The sequence below is a fragment of the Narcine bancroftii genome, chromosome 3, assembly GCF_036971445.1.
Source record: "Narcine bancroftii isolate sNarBan1 chromosome 3, sNarBan1.hap1, whole genome shotgun sequence".
Classification (NCBI taxonomy): Eukaryota; Metazoa; Chordata; class Chondrichthyes; order Torpediniformes; family Narcinidae; genus Narcine; species Narcine bancroftii.
In genome coordinates, this window is record NC_091471.1 from 220,571,998 (window position 1) to 220,584,432 (window position 12,435).

The following is a 12,435-nucleotide window of genomic DNA, read 5'->3' on the forward strand; positions in this document are numbered from 1 at the left end:
GACCTGAGTACCAACCTCCCCCTTGAATCCGGAGTCGATGCTGGCTTCTTCATGGCTTCTTTTCGGGCTGGCCTTCACCCCGCGCTCTTCAGGGACGCTGCCATGTGACTGTAACAGGCGCCGACTTTATCCCGGGCCACGCACGTACCGCAAGGCCGCCTGACCTGGCATTCCCACTATGTGTGTGTGGGAGGGGTGTTGTTTCTCCCCATCTCCAGGGGCTTCCAGAAAGGCTTTCTTTATGTACTTGCTGGGCAGTAGCACTGTCCTCTCCAAGTCTCATCCTCCCTGCTGGGTGGGTTGATCAACTAAAGCTGCAGCTTCTGCCTCGGGGCGGCCCCGCCATTTTCATCGCCACGAGGCGTCCCTAGCAGAGCCTCTCATTTCAATAGATATTCTTTTGTGTTTTTATTTGCGAATTTACTCTTCTTAGGCATTTTTTGTTGTAGGCTTCCTCCCACGTCCTTTTTTGGTATTTTAGCAATTCATTTAAGGTTTTTACCCTATTTATTCTTAAAAAGCCTGGGAGCTCTAGGATTCCACCTCATCCTACTCTTCCACATCACGTGATCTCCTCCATCTACGAGAGCTTGACATATTTACTAATATGCTAATCATTATAGATAAATTACCCTACCAGATGGAAGAACTATGGAGAAGCTCAGTTGTTGAATACCAGAAAAGAAACCATGTGACAACTACTTTTGAGGATTTGGTGGAGTTTGTTGAAGAGCAAGTGGACATTGTCACAGATCCAATGAATGGAATTATCAAAAGCACTGAAACAGTGAGTAAAGAAGTTGAGAGGTCCAAATCATACTCTCATCCAAATTTTTAAAAAGTACATTTGCCACCTCACTGGCAGTGCAGGATAAAGAAATTAAGGAAAAGGAGAGTTTGCCTGCTGTTTGATTCTGTAATGATAAGCACGATTTGGAAAAGTGGGCGCAGATGGAAAAGAAGACGCAGAGTGAGAAATCACTTTTTTTGAAGGAAAATGGAGCCTGTAAAGGACACATCGGCAAAAACTGAAAAACGTGACTCAGCTGTGACATGTAATCGAAAGCATTCCAAAATGCTACATATCATCAGGGAAAGGAGAATGCGGAAAAGGAACAAACAGCAAGAAGAGAAGCAGACGATAACAGTGCTGAAGCCTCAGTAAATGGTCTTACTGGGGCCGGAGAGAGCAACTGTAAACTTTTAATAGCTCCTGTACAGGTCAAGGCCAAGAAAGGGAGTGAAATAGTATGTATTTATGCATTTCTTGACACAGAAAGAGGCTGGGTGTGGTGTCGGTGCTTCTGACGAGTGACCATAGAGGCCGTGGAGCCATCCTCTTATCTAATTTCTTTAATTAATCCTTCTATTGGTAATTTTTGTCGGGGTGTGGCTACAGCTGTACTCCAGTGTACGTCAGATATGGCTGTCATATTTTAACAAATGTGCTGTGTCAGTTTCTAAGGTTATACATAATTTTTTCCCTTGGGAGCACAGCTCTGCATTTCAGTAATCCACCTACTGATAAGAAGAGGGGAGTCAGATTTTCAGGTCATCACTATACATTTTTTTTTGCAATGAACGAAGCGATAAATATGAATTGAATTTGGAATTTGGTTAACTCGTAGCTTAAGTCCGTAAGGTTCCCAAGCAGATACAACATTGGGTCAGTGGAAAGGTTACTTTTGTTATCCTGGTGAGTATATCGGCCAAATCCTGCCAAAATGGGGCTACCTTTGCGCAGGAATATGTTCCCTGCTTCACTCCATACCTGAAACCCGTCTCAGGCACCTCCGGTTTTGCCTTATGAATATTTTGTGGTGTGAGAAAGAGCTGGTGCAGAAAGTTGTATTGGACCAGTCTGTATTTAGAATTAATAACTATTGTCACACTGTCTCTACACCAATCTGACCAGCATCTCTCAATTGTGATGCCCAGGTCTGACTCCCATCTCTCTCTTGATCTATGTAGCCCTTGCTTAGGACTTTCACCTTGGAGTATCCAGTATATTCTTGATATAAACTTGGGTGCATTTCTCAGTTGAAGCACCCCTTCAACTTCACTAGGTATAGGTGGGGTTATTTGTAAGGCCCCACCTATTCCTTAGAAATGATTTTAAATGGAGGAAACAATGAAAGGTCCCTAAGACAAATCATATTTACCTTTTAGCTGCTTGAAGGACATAAGCTGTCTCCCCTCATAGCAGTCCTCAATATATCCCCTGCCAATGACAAATCTCCAGGATTTTATTGGCCATGTTCATGGGCATCAATTCGTTGCGAGTCAATGGGGCCTTAGACGATATCTCCACTTTCTCTCCAATACCCTCATTAATCTCATGCCAGATATTAATCAGATGTTTCATTATGGGGTTATCTGTTTTTTTTCCATATTAATTTGGCATTTGTATATGAATTGTTTTGCCATTCCCTTCCCTATTGTGTACATCCCATTTGCACTCAAGCAGATGGTTCACCCTCCTCAAAGAAGGATGCAAGGAATCTCGACTGAGCTGCTGGGTAGAATTACTGAAAATCAGGCAACCTTAAGCCCACCAAGTTGTAGTCTCATGTTAGTTTCTTTCAGGTTATCCTGGGTACTCTCCCATTCCAGATGAATGTCCTTATTCAACATCTTAAAGAAAGATTGTGGTAATGGAATTGGTCAAAACTGGAAGAGGAATTGGTGTCCCAGCATCACCTTCAATTTATGTAGTTGACCCTTCCCATTAAGGTGTTGGGCAGGTCTCTCCATCTCATTAAGTCACTTTCAATCTTCTTCAGTATAGTGGGGTAGTTAAGTTTATATAAATTTTCCAGGTTACTATCAATCTTGATTCCTACATCTCCTACGTGCCAACTGAAATGACTGTTTCTTTGATATTCTTTACAGTCAAATTTATTCAGTTGCATGATCTTGCTTTTTTTTCTTTTTTGGCTTTATAGCCTGATATTGTGCCAGAGTCCTCCAGTGTGGTGAGCAGTTTTGGCAGAGGCCCGGCCGGGCCCATCATCTGCCATTAGATTCGCTTTGTGCTCGAGGTGGCCTTCTCTGAATCCTCTTATCTCTGGATCTTTCCTGCCAGGAGGAGGTGTTTTCCCACATCTTCTCCCTAAATCATCACACCACATCTCCCTCCCGGATCTTTCCTAATGGCCTCTGCCAATGGTTGAATTGATAAGATGAACAGCCCTGCCTGCTGGACCTACTGAGGGTGAATGTTGGTGATATTTGTCCATTTGTACTAACGTTTTCCTGATGTTTGTCATATCCAATTAATAAACGCTTGCCCCGTTCCAAATTTTTCCAACATTTTAAACAAAAAAGGCCATTCTAACCAATCAAAGGCCTTCTCTGCATCCAGTGAAACTGTTATACTTGGATCATGTTTTTCTTGTGCTAAATGTGTAATGTTAAATAGTCTCCTCAGGTTGTTAGCAGAGTGCCTCTTCCTAATGAAGCCCAGTTGATCCGGATCTATCAGTTTGGGAAGGTACCGATCCAATCTATTGGCCAGTGCCTTGGCTATTATCTTGTAATCTGTGTATTCTAGTGAGATAGATCTATATGAGGATGGGTTCAACAGGTCCCAGTTCTTTTTGGGTATTACCATAATAACAGTTGTTGAAAAAGATTCCTGAAGAGTGTGCATCTCCGCCGCCTGGTTCATTAAGCCCATTAGCAATGGTATCGATAGGTCTTTGAATTTCTTATAGAACTCAGTGGGGGAGGGGGAGCCATCCTCTCCCAGAGATTTGTTTGTTTGTAATTTTCCCAAGGCCCATTCGATTTTCTCATGGGAAAATGGGGCATCTAATCCCATCCAGTACTCCTAGGCCAGTCTTGGCAATTTAATCCCCGCCAGGAACTCATTAATTTTATCTAAGTCGTCTGGTGCCTCAGATTTATATAATTTCTAATAAAAACTTTTATCGATGTCATTTATTTCTTTTAGATTATATGTTAGAGTCCGGACCTGATTGAACTGCATTGATCATCCTTGAAGTTTCCTCTGCTCTCACAAATGCTATGGTGTCTCTCTTGATTGCTTTCCTTGTTAATTCACAATCATCTCTTACTAATTCACAATTCTCTACCATGCAGATGATCTCATTTCTTCATTTCTACCTCTCCACCACCTTCTTCATTGTGCCTTTGCTGCTTCTGCATAGTCTATTTCATGATTCCCTTGCAGTCTCACTGCTGCTCTACATAGTTTAGTTTGCTTTACTCACTTGATCTCTCCCTTTCAGCAGTCTCTCTTACTCTCTCCCTCACTGAATCTCCACTGACTCTTTTTATTCCTCGCTGCCACTTTTCTATATCCCTCCTGATTCCCCATCGTTTCCCATTGTGTCTCTTTCATCTCCCTCTGCTGCCTCCTGCTTTGCCTCTGTTAAATTTTGCTTCTCAATCACTGGCCCTCTACTGTTTCCCTTGATGCCCCTTTAGCTTCCTCACTTTTTCATCACCATCTTCCTTGCTGCTTATCTAGAACCATAGAACACTACAGCATAGAAACCAGCACCTTCAGCCCTTCTAGTCTGGGTCAAATCATTTTTATGCCTAGTCTCACTGAGCTACACCCAGTGCATGGCCCTCCATACCTCTCCCATCTATGTACTTGACCAAATTCTTTTTAAATGTTAACATTGAGCCTGCATTTACCACCTCAGCTGGCAGTTTGTTCCACACTCTCACTACTCTTTGTGTGAAGAAGTTACCCATTATTTTTCCCCTTTCATTCTTAACCCATGTCCTCTGTTTTGTTCTTTCTTGGGCTTGGCTTCGCGGACGAAGATTTATAGAGGGGTAATGTCCACGTCAGCTGCAGGCTCGTTTGTGGCTGACAAGTCCGATGCGGGACAGGCAGACACGGTTGCAGCGGTTGCAAGGGAAAATTGGTGGGTTGGGGTTGGGTGTTGGGTTTTTCCTCCTTTGTCTTTTGACAGTGAGGTGGGCTCTGCGGTCTTCTTCAAAGGAGGTTGCTGCCCGCCGAACTGTGAGGTGCCAAGATGCACAGTTAGAGGCGATATCAGCCCACTGGCGGTGGTCAATGGGGCAGGCACCAAGAGATTTCTTTAGGCAGTCCTTGTACCTCTTCTTTGGTGCACATCTGTCTCGGTGGCCAGTGGAGAGCTCGCCATATAACACGATCTTGGAAAGGCGATGGTCCTCCATTCTGGAGACGTGACCTATCCAGCGCAGTTGGATCTTCAGCAGCGTGGATTCAATGCTGTCGGCCTCTGCTATCTCGAGTACTTTGATGTTGGTGATGAAGTCGCTCCAATGAATGTTGAGGATGGAGCAGAGACAACGCTGGTGGAAGCGTTTTAGGAGCCGTAGGTGATGCCGGTAGAGGACCCATGATTCGGAGCCAAACAGGAGTGTGGGTATGACCACTTCTCTGTATACGCTAATCTTTGTGAGGTTTGTCAGTTGGTTGTTTTTCCAGACTCTTTTTTGTAGTCTTCCAAAGGCGCTATTTGCCTTGGCGAGTCTGTTGTCTATCTCGTTGTCGATCCTTGCATCCGATGAAATGGTGCAGCCGAAATAGGTAAACTGGTTGACCGTTTTGAGTTTTGTGTGCCCGATGGAAATGTGGGGGGGGGGGGTTGGTAGTCATGGTGGGGAGCTGGCTGATGGAGGACCTCAGTTTTCTTCAGGCTGACTTCCAGGCCAAACATTTTGGCAGTTTCTGCAAAACAGGACATCATGCGCTGGAGAGCTGGATCTGAATGGGCAACTAAAGTGGTATCGTCTGCAAAGAGTAGTTCACGGACAAGTTGCTCTTGTGTCTTGGTGTGAGCTTGCAAGCGCCTCAGATTGAAGACACTGCCATCCGTGCGGTACCGGATGTAAACAGGGTCTTCATTGTTGAGGTCTTTCATGGCTGTATGAGTTTTTCAAGCTCTGCTGCGATGAAGAAAAGCTGCCTCAGGACCTTCGTGATGCCATCATCATCACCCTGTACAAAAACAAAAGCGAGAAATCAGACTGCTCAAACTACAGGGGAATCAAGCTGCTCTCCATTGCAGGCAAAATCTCCTCTAGGATTCTCCTAAATAGAATAACACCTAGTGTCGCCAAAAATGTTCTCCCAGAATCACAGTGCGGCTTTCGCGCAAACAGAGGAACTACTGACATGGTCTTTGCCCTCAGACAGCTCCAAGTAAAGTGCAGAGAACAAAACAAAGGACTCTACATCACCTTTGTTGACCTCACCAAAGCCTTCAAAACCGTGAGTAAGAAAGGGCTTTGGCAAATACGAGAGCGCCTCGGATGCCCCCCAAAGTTCCTCAACATGGTTATCCAACTGCACGAAAACCAACAAGGTCAGGTCAGATACAGCAATGAGCTCTCTGAACCCTTCTCCATTAACAATGGCGTGAAGCAAGGCTGCTTTTTCGCACCAACCCTCTGTTTTGTATCTCAGTGGAAAAAGCCTATCTACATTTATTCTATCTATTCCCTTCATAATTTTAAATCCCTCTATCAAATCTCCCCTCATTCTTGTATGCTCCAGGGAATAAAGTCTTAATCTGTTTGACCATTCCCTGTAATGCAAGAAGCATAGTGAATAAGGTAGATGAGCTTAGAGCATGGACAGATACTTGGGGTCATGATATTGTGGTAATTAGTGAGACCTGGCTACAGGAGGGGCAGGACTGGCAACTTAATATTCCAGGATACATTTGTTTTAGATGTGATAGGTCAGGGGGTAAAAAAGGGGGAGGAGTTGCTCTGCTTGTTAAGGAGGACATTACTGCCTTGAGGTGGCAGGATGGTCTGGAGGGATTGTCCAGTGAGGCTCTTTGGGTGGAATTGAGGGGTGAAGGAGGTATGAGGGTGATAATAGGGGTGTATTACAGACCGCCAAATGGGCCAAGAGAATTAGAGGAACAAATTTGTAGGGAGATAACGTGTATGTGTGAGAATCATAAGGTAGTGAACATGGGAGATTTTAACTTCCCTCACATTGATTGGGGTACCCACACAGTTAGGGGGTTGGATGGGCTAGAGTTCGTTAAATGTGTTCAAGATTGTTTTCTAAATCAATTAGTAGAAGAACCGACTCGGGACGGTGTAATACAGGATCTCCTGTTAGGGAACGAGCTAGGTCAGGTATGGGACATTAATGTTGGAGAACAACTTGGGTCTAGTGATCATAACTCTGTTAGTTTTCGGTTAGTTTTAGGGAAGAGCAAAGAGGGGCCTAAAGTTGAGGTTCTGGATTGGAGAAGAGCAAATTTCGAAGGAATAAGAAGGGATTTGGGGTGTATTGAGTGGGACAGGATATTTTCAGGTAAAGATGTAAATGACAAATGGAGGATATTCAAAAAAGAAATTTTGAGGGTACAGAGCAGATATGTCCCAGTGAGGATCAAAGGAAAGGCTGGAAGTCATAGGGAGGCTTGGTTTTCAAAGAATATTGGAAATTTGGTTAGGAGAAAAAGGGAGGTGTATAAGAGGTATAAAGAGCAGGGAGCTGAGAATTTGAAGGAGAACTACAAGGAGTGTAGAAGCAATCTTAAGAAAGAAATTAGAAAGGCCAAAAAAAGGCACGAAGAGGCTTTGGCAGACAAAGTAAAAATAAATCCAAAGAGTTTCTATAGGTACATTAAAAGTAAAAGATTAGAGAGGGATTAAATTGGACCCCTTGTAGATAGCGAGGGTAGGCTGAGTGAGAAGTCAGAGGAAATGGGGGAAATTTTGAATGATTTCTTCACAAGGGAAAAAATATTGAACCAGTTGAAGTAAAGAAAAATAGTGGGGAGGTCATGAAGCATATAAGGATAACCGAGGAGGTAGTGATGGCTGTGTTGAAAAAGATAAAGGTGGATAAATCTCCGGGACCGGACAAAATATTCCCAAGGACACTCAGGGAGGCTTGTGGACAGATAGTGGGGCCATTAACATTGATATTTAGGATGTCACTGGCCACGGGAGTAGTGCCAAAGGATTGGAGGGTGGTGCATGTGGTTCCGCTGTTTAAGAAAGGGTCCAAATGTAAACCTGGGAATTATATGCCCGTGAGTCTGATGTCTGTGGTGGGCAAGTTGATGGAAAGTGTTCTGAGGGATGGTATTTACAAATATTTGGAGGTACAGGGATTGATAGGGAATAATCAGCATGGTTTTGTCAGGGGTAGATCATGCTTGACAAATCTGATTGAGTTTTTCAAGGGGGTTATAAAAAAGGTTGATGAAGGGAAAGCTGTGGATGTTGTCTATTTAGACTTTAGTAAAGCTTTTGACAAAGTTCCCCACAAGAGGTTAGGAAAAAAGGTGGAGGCATTAGGTATAAATAAGGAGGTAGTGAAATGGATTCAGAAATGGTTGGATGGAGGTGTCAGAGAGTAGTGGTAGAAAATTGTTTGTCCAATTGGAGGCCGGTGACTAGTGGAGTTCCTCAGGGATCGGTCCTGGGTCCACTATTGTTTTTTATATATATTAACGATCTGGAAGTAGGGGTGGAGAGTTGGGTAAGCAAGTTTGCGGATGATACAAAGATGGGTGGTGTTGTGGACAGTGAGGAAGATTACTGTAGATTAAAAGGTGATTTAGGAAGGCTGGAGGTGTGGGCTGAGAATTGGCTGATGGAATTTAATACAGATAAATGTGAGGTGTTACATTTTGGAAAGGCAAATCAAAATAGGTCATATGCATTAAATGGTAGGCTATTGAGATGTGCAGAGCAACAAAGGGATTTAGGAGTGATGGCAAATAGTACCTTCAAGGCTGATACTCAGGTAGATGGTGTGGTGAAGAAGGCATTTGGAATGTTAGCCTTCATCAATCGGAGTATTGAATTCAAGAGTAGGGAGGTTATGATGAAATTGTACAAGGCATTGGTGAGGCCAAATTTGGAGTTCTGTGTACAGTTTTGGTCACCAAATTATAGGAAAGATATAAACAAAATAGAGAGAGTGCAGAGAAGGTTCACGAGAATGTTGACTGGATTTCAAGGTTTGAGTTACAGAGAAAGGTTGTGCAGACTAGGGCTTTTTTCTCTGGAGCGTAGAAGATTGAGGGGGGACGATAGAGGTGTTTAGGATTTTAAAAGGGACAGACAGAGTAAATGTGGATAGGCTTTTTCAATTAAGAGTGGGGGAGATTCAAACTAGAGATCATGGTTTAAGGTTGATGGGGGAGAATTATAAGGGGAACATGAGGGGAAATTTCTTTACGCAGAGGGTGGTGGGGATGTGGAATGAGCTTCCAACTGACGTGGTCGAGGTGGGATCATTGGTTACATTTAAGGAAAGACTGGATAGTTACATGGATAGGAGAGGACTGGAGGGGTATGGACCGGGTGCTGGTCAGTGGGACTAGGAGGATGGGGATTTGTTACGGCCTGGACTAGTAAGGCTGAACTGGCCTGTTCTATGCTGTAGGTGGTTATATGGTTATATGGTTAACTCAATTCCTGAAGTCCAAGCAACATCATAGTAAATGTTCTCTGCATTCTTTCTAACTTATTGATATCTTTCCTGTAGTTAGGTTACTGAAACAGCACACAATATTTCAAATTTGGCCTCACCAATATGTAAGTTTACCATAACATCCCAACTCCTATACCCAATAATTTGATTTATGAAGGCTAAAATGCCAAAACCTGTCTTCACTACTCTATCCACCTGTGACAAAACTTTCAGGGAATTATGTATCTGTATTCCCAGATCCCTCTGTTTTACCACACTCCTCAGTGCCCTACCATGTAATATGTATATCCTTACTTGGTGTAGGGATTATTTTTCTTTATAGTTGCTTGGACATTAGAATGTCATTGTTGTCTACAACTCATTCAAACAAATCCATACTAAAGTTGAGTTGAGCTTCCCATGGTTTATTAAACATAATCACAGTTACTATTATTACTAGAAGCCATTAAAACTTTGTTAGATGGTACTAAAACTATGATTAAATAGTCAATAAAACTGTTTATTTAATGGTCAGAACTCTTCTGATGTCTGCATTTTTGTAAAACAAAGAAAATCAAACTGAACTTTTTATCTCAAACACGCAGAGAAAAACTAGCTATAACCTTGAAGCAAAGATGTTTCTCAGAAAGAGCATGAAATATGTCATCATCTACTGGCTGTTTGCAGAATTTTCTTGCAACTTGCATTCTAACCCTTACAATATCAGACATTAATTATTATTTCAAAAAAAGAAATAATAAATACCATCACAAAGGAAAGACATCAAACATAGTACTATGTATATAATATTGGTTAAATTTCAAAAGAAAGTGTAAGTCAATTTATCAAAGCTTTCTGCTTCTTGTAAAAGATCTGTTTTGGTAATTGGTCTGTTCAGAAAAGCAGTTTTAGTCTTGATCCAAGATTGATGTACAAGTCCTCTTTTGTCCTGGAATGTATCCTCAATCTTCCCCATCAGCCAGGAATTCCGAGGTGCTGAATGGTCTATGATGATCATTCCCTTCTTCAGATTTTAAATTTCATCTGCAAATCTCTTCCTCTGACAAAAACAGATTATCCGCATCTCAACATTAATCAATTCTTTAACTGTGAGACATCCCTTTTCTTAAGTCTCAAGATCACGTCTTCTTTTGCGATAGATCTCCTTGATGTACGTTAGCCGATTGAAATTGACCAGGAACATAATTTGTTTGTTCCATCTGCTTCAGAAGCCTTCTTTTAAATCGAAGCATCTATTCTGTTGCCTTTTTCAAACAATTCCAGGATGAGAAGTAATGGATTAAGTGGGTAACTGTATCCATTAGTTTGGACATTATCTGAACAGCATTTGCAGTCCTACTCCTGATTTGAGGGTCTTTGGTAAAATTTATTTTAATTTATCAGGCTTTTGAGGCCACTTATTTTGAAGCTGTAAAAGGAACTGAGGCTCGTTTACCCATATTTCTTTCTTCTAAAAAGATGACTTTCAAACCTTTGGAAGCTAGATCAGCTGGACTGTTAACTCTGTTAACATATCTCCACTGGATTGGGTGTGAGATTTAATCAGTTTCTGTGATTCTGTTAGCCACAAAAGTTCAAAACCTTGTGGTATTATTGTTTTTATTTTTAAATTTTTTTATCTTTCACACTATGAATAAAACTGACCAAATTATATAGACATTTTTCTCTTGAATATATACAGTGTAATTTTCTCCCCTTTTCCCCCCCCCTTCCCTCCCTCCCTCTCCCCTCTTCCCATTTATTCAAAGTTCAATCTATATGATACATTAAACCCGTTAAACAATGTCGTCACTTAATAAAAATAAACAAGAAATTTTTGTCTTTTACTTTTATATACTGAGTCAGTTCATTTCGTTGTTTTCTCCTTCTGTCATTTTAGGTGGTGGAGGTCTATGGTAGGATTTCTCTATTGTGTTCCATGTACGGTTTCCATATTTGTTTGAATATTATGATGTTATTTCTTAAATTATATGTTATTTTTTCTAATGGAATGCATTTATTTATTTCTATGTACCATTGTTGTACTCTCAAGTTGACTTCTAATTTCCAGGTTGACATAATACATTTTTTTGCTACAGCTAGGGCTATCATAATAAATCTTTTTTGTGCTCCATCCAAATCGAGTCCAAATTCTTTATATCTTATATTACTTAGAAGGAAGATCTCTGGGCTTGTGCTCAGTTTTGGAGTGCAAGAGGATGAGGGGTGGTCTCATAAAGGTGTATGAAATCAAGTCAATGTAAAGAATCTTTCATCCAGTGTAGGGGAATCGAGAACCAGAGGACATAGGTTTAAGGTGAAAGGGGAAACGATTAAACAGGAACGTAAAATTTAGAGGTACAGCACAATAACAGGCACTTCTGGCCCACAAGCCCAATTGCAACCATCTGTACAATTAACTTACAAACCCCTGCATTTTTGGAACATAGGAGAAAACTGGAACCCCTGGAGGAAACCGATGTGATCATGTGAAGAACATGCAAACTCCTTTCAGCTTTAGCAACACTCCCAATGGTTATGACCATTACTATTGCTTGTCCTGCCCCTAACATTGCCAATCCCCATCACCACCATCCACCATTACCAGCCCCCACACTGTTGTCATTTCTCATCACATCAACATTGCACACAATTGCGACACCTCATTCAAAGCATGCTAACCATCACGTACCCAATCATTTCTCTGTAGCAAATGCAATGGAAACTCATGAGTAGTAACTCTTCGTCTGGTAAAATAGTGGTGAATTACTTTGGTGGGCAAACGAAAGATTAGATGTTCTTCAATGACATCAAACCAACAGAACAGATTGTATCAGTAATGTTGATCATCAACCTATGGATTATCGTGTTCAGCATGGACCAGAAGGGCCAAATGGGCCTGTTTCTGTGCTGTAATTGTTATATGCTTTTATATACATGAAGAAAATCAGAAGGTGATTCATGAGTCACATCCCCTGAAACAGCCCAGCTACCCAGTTCAGAGGAGAATT